The sequence below is a fragment of the Peromyscus maniculatus genome, chromosome 9, assembly GCF_049852395.1.
Source record: "Peromyscus maniculatus bairdii isolate BWxNUB_F1_BW_parent chromosome 9, HU_Pman_BW_mat_3.1, whole genome shotgun sequence".
Lineage (NCBI taxonomy): Eukaryota > Metazoa > Chordata > Mammalia > Rodentia > Cricetidae > Peromyscus > Peromyscus maniculatus.
Window position 1 is genome coordinate 42359632 of NC_134860.1, and position 8251 is coordinate 42367882.

General features: G+C 45.6%; 1 long non-coding RNA gene across 1 annotated transcript; it reads right to left on the bottom strand.

Moving 5' to 3' along the window:
* Positions 1 to 1039: 1039 nt before the first annotated feature.
* On the bottom strand, positions 1040 to 5878 carry LOC143267153 (uncharacterized). Its single transcript, XR_013042063.1, has 3 exons — positions 5737 to 5878; positions 2524 to 2692; positions 1040 to 1395 (listed from the first exon to the last, which is right to left on the bottom strand). It is a non-coding gene; the product is annotated as an uncharacterized LOC143267153 (long non-coding RNA).
* Between the last annotated feature and the right edge of the window lie 2373 nt (positions 5879 to 8251).

Consider the following 8251-nt stretch of genomic DNA (forward strand, 5'->3'; position numbering starts at 1 on the left):
AGGAAGAAAGGACAAGCCCACTTGCCACCCCAAAAGTTGACAATGAAAAACATTCACTTGGCATTGTCTAGGGCTCTAGTCCTTGCAAGCTGCTTCCTACTTATGATCTCACAGGACCCCAGAATGCAAATGAGCCACAGGCCACTGACCTAATCAATGAGAGCTCTGTGATATTCTACAAGTAGCTCCCTGCATGAGAGATTCTAATATAATGACATGTAGGTGTGTGGTATCTCACAGACCCATCTCTCTGAATGTACTGCAATTTCAGCAGACCAGGAGGGTTTGCTTTCCAATCAGCTAGTATCTACAGGAAGACTTGTGAATGATCACAGAAATGGGTTCTGGATGGGTGGGTGGGTGCTTACATGGATGTTTTTATTTTATGGTTGGACAGTTGGGAAGTCTGCCCCTACTGCCTCAGCCTACCTGCTGCTGCTCAGCACAGGGGTCACACATCTTCTCATGGGCCTCCTTTAAGAGCTTCATCAACTTCTCACAGGTCTCATGTTCTTCATTCTGCTCCTTCCACAACAGCATGTTCTGATGTCTCAACAGATGGACCTTGTTCCTTAGCTGATTACACTCTGGTAGGATCTGGCCATTGAGGTAACTAAACAATCACCAAAACATGGTGAGCCACAGTGAGCCTCTATTTGCCATCCTGCATCCAAGTACCACCAACCATGAAAAGTCTGAGGTCAACAGAACAAGAATGGAGCTCTCAGTAGACCAGCCAGCATCACTCAAATGCAGGCTAAATCCAGAGAATAGCCAAATTGCAGACAAATTCAAACTACTTCTGAAAATCCAGGTACCAAAAGGGATCTTGTCCCTCTGAGAAAAGGGTGCAGTCCACACCTATGCTTAACTGTTCCTGATATTGGGAAAGCATCAGCAGGTAGAGGCAAAACACACTCTGAATGAGGGCAGAAGTTCTAACAGGAATAACTTCTCTCTACAGATCCCAGGCAAATCAGATCTGTGAAGCCCCTGCCAGCACACAGAGAACCTGGGCTTCAAGAAATCCCTTCATGGTACAAACCATTTTTCTGTCTTAGGTCTCCTGAGTTGGGCAGGACAATAATAGGAGGGCCTCAGTGTTTTTTCACACTTAGCAAAATTGAGTCCAAGAGGCAAAAATTGAAGGGCCACAAGGCAGGCTATGGGCTCACAGGCACACAGGCTAGAACCAGAGCCCTCACTTTGAGTCAAGGACAAAGAAGGGCAGAATCAGTCCCTCCCAAGCTATTGGGCACTTACCTAAAGTATTCAGTCTCCTCCATCAGCCCCTTGCACTTGTCCAAGGCTTCACTCATCTCCAGTGGTATTTTCCGGAGAGCCAACATCACCTGCTTGTGTTCCATTTCAAGCATCTCTGTTTCAAAGTTCAGCCTGTGGTAGGGCATGGCCCCAGGAAAAATGAACCCCATGAACACAGGCAATAAGGATCACATAAATAAGGCTGTGTCATGGACTACCCCAGCACAGTAGATGCCACAGCCTGGTATTTAAACACTGGGACTTCCTGGTGCTTATTAAACATTCTATCTTGTGCTCAGAACATAACAGACAGAAGGTTTAAGGTGAGGGATCCAGTTCATGAGCACCCAGAGTGGGCATGGAGCTATAGATAAGTGCTCTAAGAAGTTGCCAGGAATCTGTGCCACATATCTGAAAACACAAGAAAACTATTGTAACATTTCTCCTATCTCTAGAACAGGGATTCTCATTCCTGGGTGCCATTACTACACAGATACCCAGAGCAAACAATTAGTATTTGCCGGGAGGAGCCCCAATTTCGGAATGGTTTTATAAACTGCACAGTGATTCTTATGTTCTAAAACGGTGAGCACAGTGACCAGGAGGTGTGATGCTCAAAGTGAGGTTCCCTTGTTTCACCAGTGCTGTAATCTGGACCCATGTTAAATCCTCAGACCCTTTAACAGACCCAATGCTCTATGGATTGTGCAACACACACACACACACACACACACACACACACACACACACACACACACACACACACACACACACCACGTGAAATCCGGATGCCCAAAATGTTGAAATGTGGCATTGCCACAGAGTATAAGAAGACCAGAGGGGAGCTTCCGGCCACACCCTTAGTCAGATGAATAAACCAGGGCCCTCCAGCTGCTTTCATACACAATCATCTGCTGGTCAAGTACAAAGACTCTCCACAAACTCACAGCACCTAGCATCTCCCACAAGCTAACACCTGTCAAGGTCTCTTGAAGTACATGTTGAGGGTTCACACACTACTATCTGTATCCCAAGAGTGCAATTTAGGCCACACATTCTGCTTTTCATTTGGAGGAAGCAGAACAGCCTGTGTCCCTATCTCATTCCTCCCCGGGTTCCAAGTCTGCATCTCAAAGGAACTCATGAAAACTAGTTTAGGCAGCAGGACACCCTGGAATTTCAGCCTTCTGTTCCTCAGGAAACCTGGGATTGATACTGTGGTTTCAAGAAGGTCAGCAGAGAACTGCGCATAATGACTACCTGTTGTTCAAATCCTTGCAAGTATAATTGGCTAGGATACCACGAAGTTCATTTCTCTCACATTCCATGTCATGTAAGCAAATGGTGAGTTTTTCAATTTTTTTCATGTCTTGCTCCTGCTCCTGCTCAGTAAAGCTGGAGAGTTGGGATGGTGCCTCTCCAGTAGTCCCTGCAGGTAGATAAAACAAATTAACTTGTATTCTTGAATGGCAAGGACCAGGAGAGACCATGCTGAGTCCCAAGAAGAAGCCTAATGTAATGAACGCTAGGGACCCAGGGAACCTTCCAAACAGCAGGAAAGCTATGCTCAAACTCTGCCCACTGAGCTCTGTCTCTGTCCGCAACCACTATGGATAATTATGTGCCTCCCTCCCTAATGCAGTATCCTGGCCCTGGAAGGCATAAGCAAGACCAGCCAAGTAGAATTGGAGGACAGTGTCAGCTACCATCTGATGTGATGCAAGCAAAGCCTGTTGTCCCTAGAGCTTAGCAGCACCAAAACCTAATCACATGTGTTCAGGACCAAAACATCTGCTGATGTGCTGTGTGGTCTAGGTGGTTTCCCTCCCTTCCTATTTGCATCAGATTTCCATGGAAACTGAGTAATCCACTAGGATGAAGTTCAGCAACTCCCTACCGAGAGAGGGCCAGCTCAGTGGTCCCTTTCTCCCAATCCTCTTTCTCAGTCACAAGGAATTGAAGGAATTCCCAGAAAAGCAGCTGCAACCTGGACAAATCATGGCTCTCCTAAACTAACCTTTAGAAACTCTTGACTCTGGGTCTGCTCTTTAGAAAGCCAGACAATCTGGACTGGTCCATTACTACCCAGAATTTCCCAGCTGCTGAACTACTCTACTAGAAATATCAGCTCAAGTTCACCTCCTCCAGGAAGCTTCCTGTCCCCTGCTCTGGACTTACTGTGCCTTTCCCAGAACCATTTATTTTTCCATGTTTTACACTGAGACCAAAGGCCAGCTTCCTTCTGCCTCTCTCTGGTCTCTCCATGTTCTCCATTCTCTCTCCCAATCAGCCTGCTTTGTCTTGCCAACATGTCCATGGGAACTGAAGGAATCACCCACAGTCATTGGTGTTGCCACAACACTGGTGACATCACAGAGAACACCAAGCACTCTTCATGATAGAATAGAATCTCCATGGAAGGGATGATTAGGGTCACCCCCAGCAGTCCTCACTTATCCACTAACTAGCTCTTCTGCAGTTCATCAAAAGCCATGTTGCCCTTCCCAGCAGCCTTCCCAGAAACACAAGGGAAGACCTTCAGCACCTCCTCCTTACAAAGCCAGAGATCTCTTTTTGTTTCTTTAGAATATTTTCACTACTTCATGTATGGGAAGTTGAAGACTCACTTCAAAATACATCTCAGGCAACGACTGGGCCCTTCTTGATATCTGTAATCAATAACATGAGAAAAAATGTTGCTAGGGAATTAAGTCAGAATGGTGAGAAGGAAAGATTGATCCCCTGATGTCAACAAAAACATTGTGCAGGATTCACAAGGCTGTTTACAATATATGAATATGGTAGGAGTTTGTGGGTGTCCTGTCAGAACAAAGAAATGTCCCTTAGTTAATGAGAAATGTTTCCCTGAATCATCAGCACAATAAATTCAAGCCAACACGATATTAGCAAATGTGGAATCAGTTAGTGACATGTCAGGCTGGATGGTAAGAACTGGGACTCTCCAGGTAATCCCCGAGACAGAAGAGCAAACACTGCCAGGATGAGTGATGGTCCATTCCGCACTCAAGTGTCAGGAAAGATGAATGGCTAGTGAGAGGCCAGACACAGATATGAAAGGACAAATGTGTCACAGTCATGGGGACAATATGTAGTGTGTCACTGCTATATTGCTTCACCTAGTGCTACAAAGAGACTAATTTCTTGATCTGGAGCCATCTGTGAAGATGCCCATGCCCTTGGGAAGGAGAGGGGCACAGCCAGCTTAAAGAATACTCATGGGAGCATGAGAAGGGCAGGCAAAGGACACAGGAGATAAACGAGGAGTCCTGTACTCTAGACCTTTCCCAGAGCTGCACATCACACTTGTCAATTTCCTGGCAGCACTGAAATGAGGAGCTGGCACCATGTTCAGCCTGGATGGCAAATTCTTCAGAAGACTGGACTGTGGTCTCAGGAAGGTACTTGGTGGACCCAAGAATACATGAGTGATGTGAGGTAAACTATGTCCATTCAGATGTTATATCACCCTGACAACCAAGTTAGACAAAGTTAAGTATCTCAGTAATTCCCTCGTCTAGAAGTCAAAGCACAGTAATGCCCTAGGCATTACCTCATCTCAGTCAAATCTGACCCACTGAAGGATGCTCAGGAAGTAACTGACAGATGAGTCTTTATCCTAGCAATTCCTCAAAGACAAGACTTGAGTCTTCCCCTCTGTGGATGTCAGTTCTCCCATCTCTCTATAGGGAGGTGGATGTCTCAAAAGTCAGCAGGGTTCCTCTCTCTCCCTAGACAATATGACCAAGGGGACAACCTCCTAAAGCTTATTCACAGCTACAGAGAATGCTCTGTAGCTTCAGAGCCCTCAGCCAAGTGCTTTGAAAAACCAGGAGAAAATTGCTACAGTCACACTCAGGTAGTGTATGGAGGCCCACCTCACCTGCTCTATGCTTCAGACTCTCATGTTAATGGGGACTTCAGGCTTTGCCAGGGCACCCTCCTTCCCCTATTATTACTGGCACACAACTAAAGGACTCCAGTGTGTGGGGGAGGGAACACAGTTATGGTACAGAAATCTCATTACTTTCTCTGTACCTCCTCCCCATGCAGAGTGAAAGCAGATGGTACACAGCAAAGCAGCTAAAGCCTTGTCAATTCCTGAATCTGCCAAACTAACCATCATGGATCCTTGATCTGGGTCCTCTCTTTAGGAACCCAGAGAAGGATAAGCCTATTCCTTTCCACAAGTTCCCAGTTCTTTTTTTTTTTTTTTTTTTTTTTGGTTTTTTCGAGACAGGGTTTCTCTGCGTAGCTTTGCGCCTTTCCTGGAGCTCACTTGGTAGCCCAGGCTGGCCTCGAACTCACAGAGATCCGCCTGGCTCTGCCTCCCGAGTGCTGGGATTAAAGGCGTGCGCCACCACCGCCCGGCTAAGTTCCCAGTTCTTGAGCCCTAGCTATGGAAGGCTCAACACCATCACAACCAGAAAGTTGCCCAGCCCCTCCTGAACTCACTGCGTCTTCCCCAGGTCCAGAGATTTCTCCATGTTGTCCAGTGAAACCTAGGGCCTGCTTCTTTCTTCCTCACTCTGGTCTCTCCATGCTGTGTATTCTCTCTCTCAACTAGGTGCCTCAGTCTTGACCACATCTCTGTTGGTGAACCTTACAGCACTGAACTAATGTCCTAAGCTCACGTGGTGTTGCTACAACACTAGTGACATCAGAGAGGGTTCCAAGAGCTCTCAAGGATACAGTAGAATTCCAGAGAAGAGACTGCTGATGTCATTGTCATGGGGCACAGCCTTTGCTTCCTTGCTAATTCTTCATGAACTGACCAGAAGCTGATGTTTCTTTCCAGGAATCTCTGCTGTGACACAGGGGAAGCCATTCAGCTCCTCCTCCTTCCAAAGCTATAGATTTCTTTATGCTTCATTAGAATCTTTTCACTACTTCACCCATGAGGAGTTGGAAGCTCATTTATAAACACTCACCATAGTTGGCCCTTCCCACCCTATGGGGAAGATACTCATTACCCCCATATTTTCCCAGAATACTCTTCAGTAGGAGCAGTAGTAAATATTACTTAGAAGTTTAGAGGTGGGAGAAACAGTAAGAAAATACAGGATAGCCTGGAGAGGAGCTGAGTGTCCCTGCCCTAGGGTATTTAAAGGAAAGCCAAGGGGTGAAGCAAAAGACCTCCCCCCAGCCCAGCCAAGTGCTGACCATCTCAGACACCTGCACTCAGGCCCTTGGTCAAATCATCCTCTCTATGCAGACCGGCTGGGTAAAGCCACTAGGAAACCTAAAACTGGGCTCCAACACCATTCTAATACCCATACCCAATAATATGAGAAATCAAGCACTGCAAGAAATTAGTCAGGATGATGTGGAGGAGGAAGATTGAGTCCCTTGAAGTAAACAAGTGCCTGGAGAAGGCTAAGGTTAAGGGAAGGTGGCCATTGGGAATTTATAAGTGAGCTGAGACTCTTATTAGACCCAAACTGTTGTACAATGTCCTCTCTACATAGACCGTGTGTTAGTCAGGGCTCTGTAGCACAGCAGAAGTGATAAAATGAATCTCTCTATATATTGAAAAGAGATTTGTTATAATTACTTACAAGCTGTACTGTGGCTAATCCAACAATGGCTGGCTATGGATAGAAAGTCAAAGAATCCAGTAGTTGCTCAGTCTACAAGTCTGGATGCCTCTGCTGTCTGAAGTCTATGCTGTAATCATAAAGTACTCTGCTCTAATGCCAGTGAAGAAATGGATGTGCTAACAAGGGGGAGGAAGCGTAGAGAGAAGGAAAAGCTTCCTTCTTCCAGGTCTTTCTATAGGCTTCCAGCAGAAAGCATGGTCCAGATTACATGTCGATTAAAGATCTGATTTAAAGGTGTGACTTCCTACCCCAAAGATCCAGACTAGAAATAGATCTTCCTACTTCAAATGAAGTAGAAATGGCCGACAGCTGTGCACTCAATTTTTTGGGTTTTAGTTGATCTTAGATGTAGTCACCTGACAACAAGAACAGCCATCACAGTTGTGTTCTCTTCTTCACTGGTATTCATGAGCAATTGACCAGAGGGTGAAAGGAAGGAGGGATGATGATCCAAATTCATATCTGGATCTCCTGTAGATCTCATGTCATGATGATGTTCAGTGGCCTTTTTATGACCATGGATGGCTAATATAGGATGAAATACCACTCTGTGCATTCTTGGGTAGGAGGGATCGACTAGAAACCCAGTTACAAAAGAATGCAGTCGATCTCTGTAACTGAAGATTTGGAATTCAAATAATTATGCTATGTCTGGTAGGAACTGTGTTCGAAAAGGGTCTAAGAGGCAGAAAATGGGTACCCCTTCCTTAAAGAAATAGGAAGACAGTAAACACACTGGACATGTCAGAAAGAGTGGGGTGTCAGAAGTAGCCTGTGAATTTGGACTTGAACTCCTACAGACCACATTTTGCTTACTCCATGCATTGTGAGAAAGGAAAATCTCCTACTGAAGAAAGGAGAACCCTGGGAAGACGTCTGTGGGATCTTCATTGTAAACAACAGCTAGGAGCCTCCGATTGTTTTCTAAGCAAAAACGATTTATTAAGTTTGAAGTTTCTCTGGTGTTCAAAGAGGCAGGATTTGGAGACAGCAGCAACAGGAAACAAATCATACTCCAGAGTTAAATCATCTTACAGAGCTTACCACACTGACACTAGCATGATGAGCATGGACACTACAGTGTGTGCCACCAAGAATACTGGGTTTGTGCCTAGTGCTGCTTTAGAAGTTTTCAAAAATCTATGGCTCTGAAAATGGGATACAGCCTTCTCCAAATCATCAAGCAGAAGAGGCCCATCCATTTCTTTAGAACATAAGCTTATAATGGGCAGGACTTCTGATGGGAACTCTTCCACCAAAACACTGCAAGGATGGTCAAAGGTGCTGGCAGCCAACAGCCAATCCCCATGCCTACCCTGCAGCCTCCAAAAGGGGCTTCAATAGTCAAATTTACCAAATTTTCCTTTGTG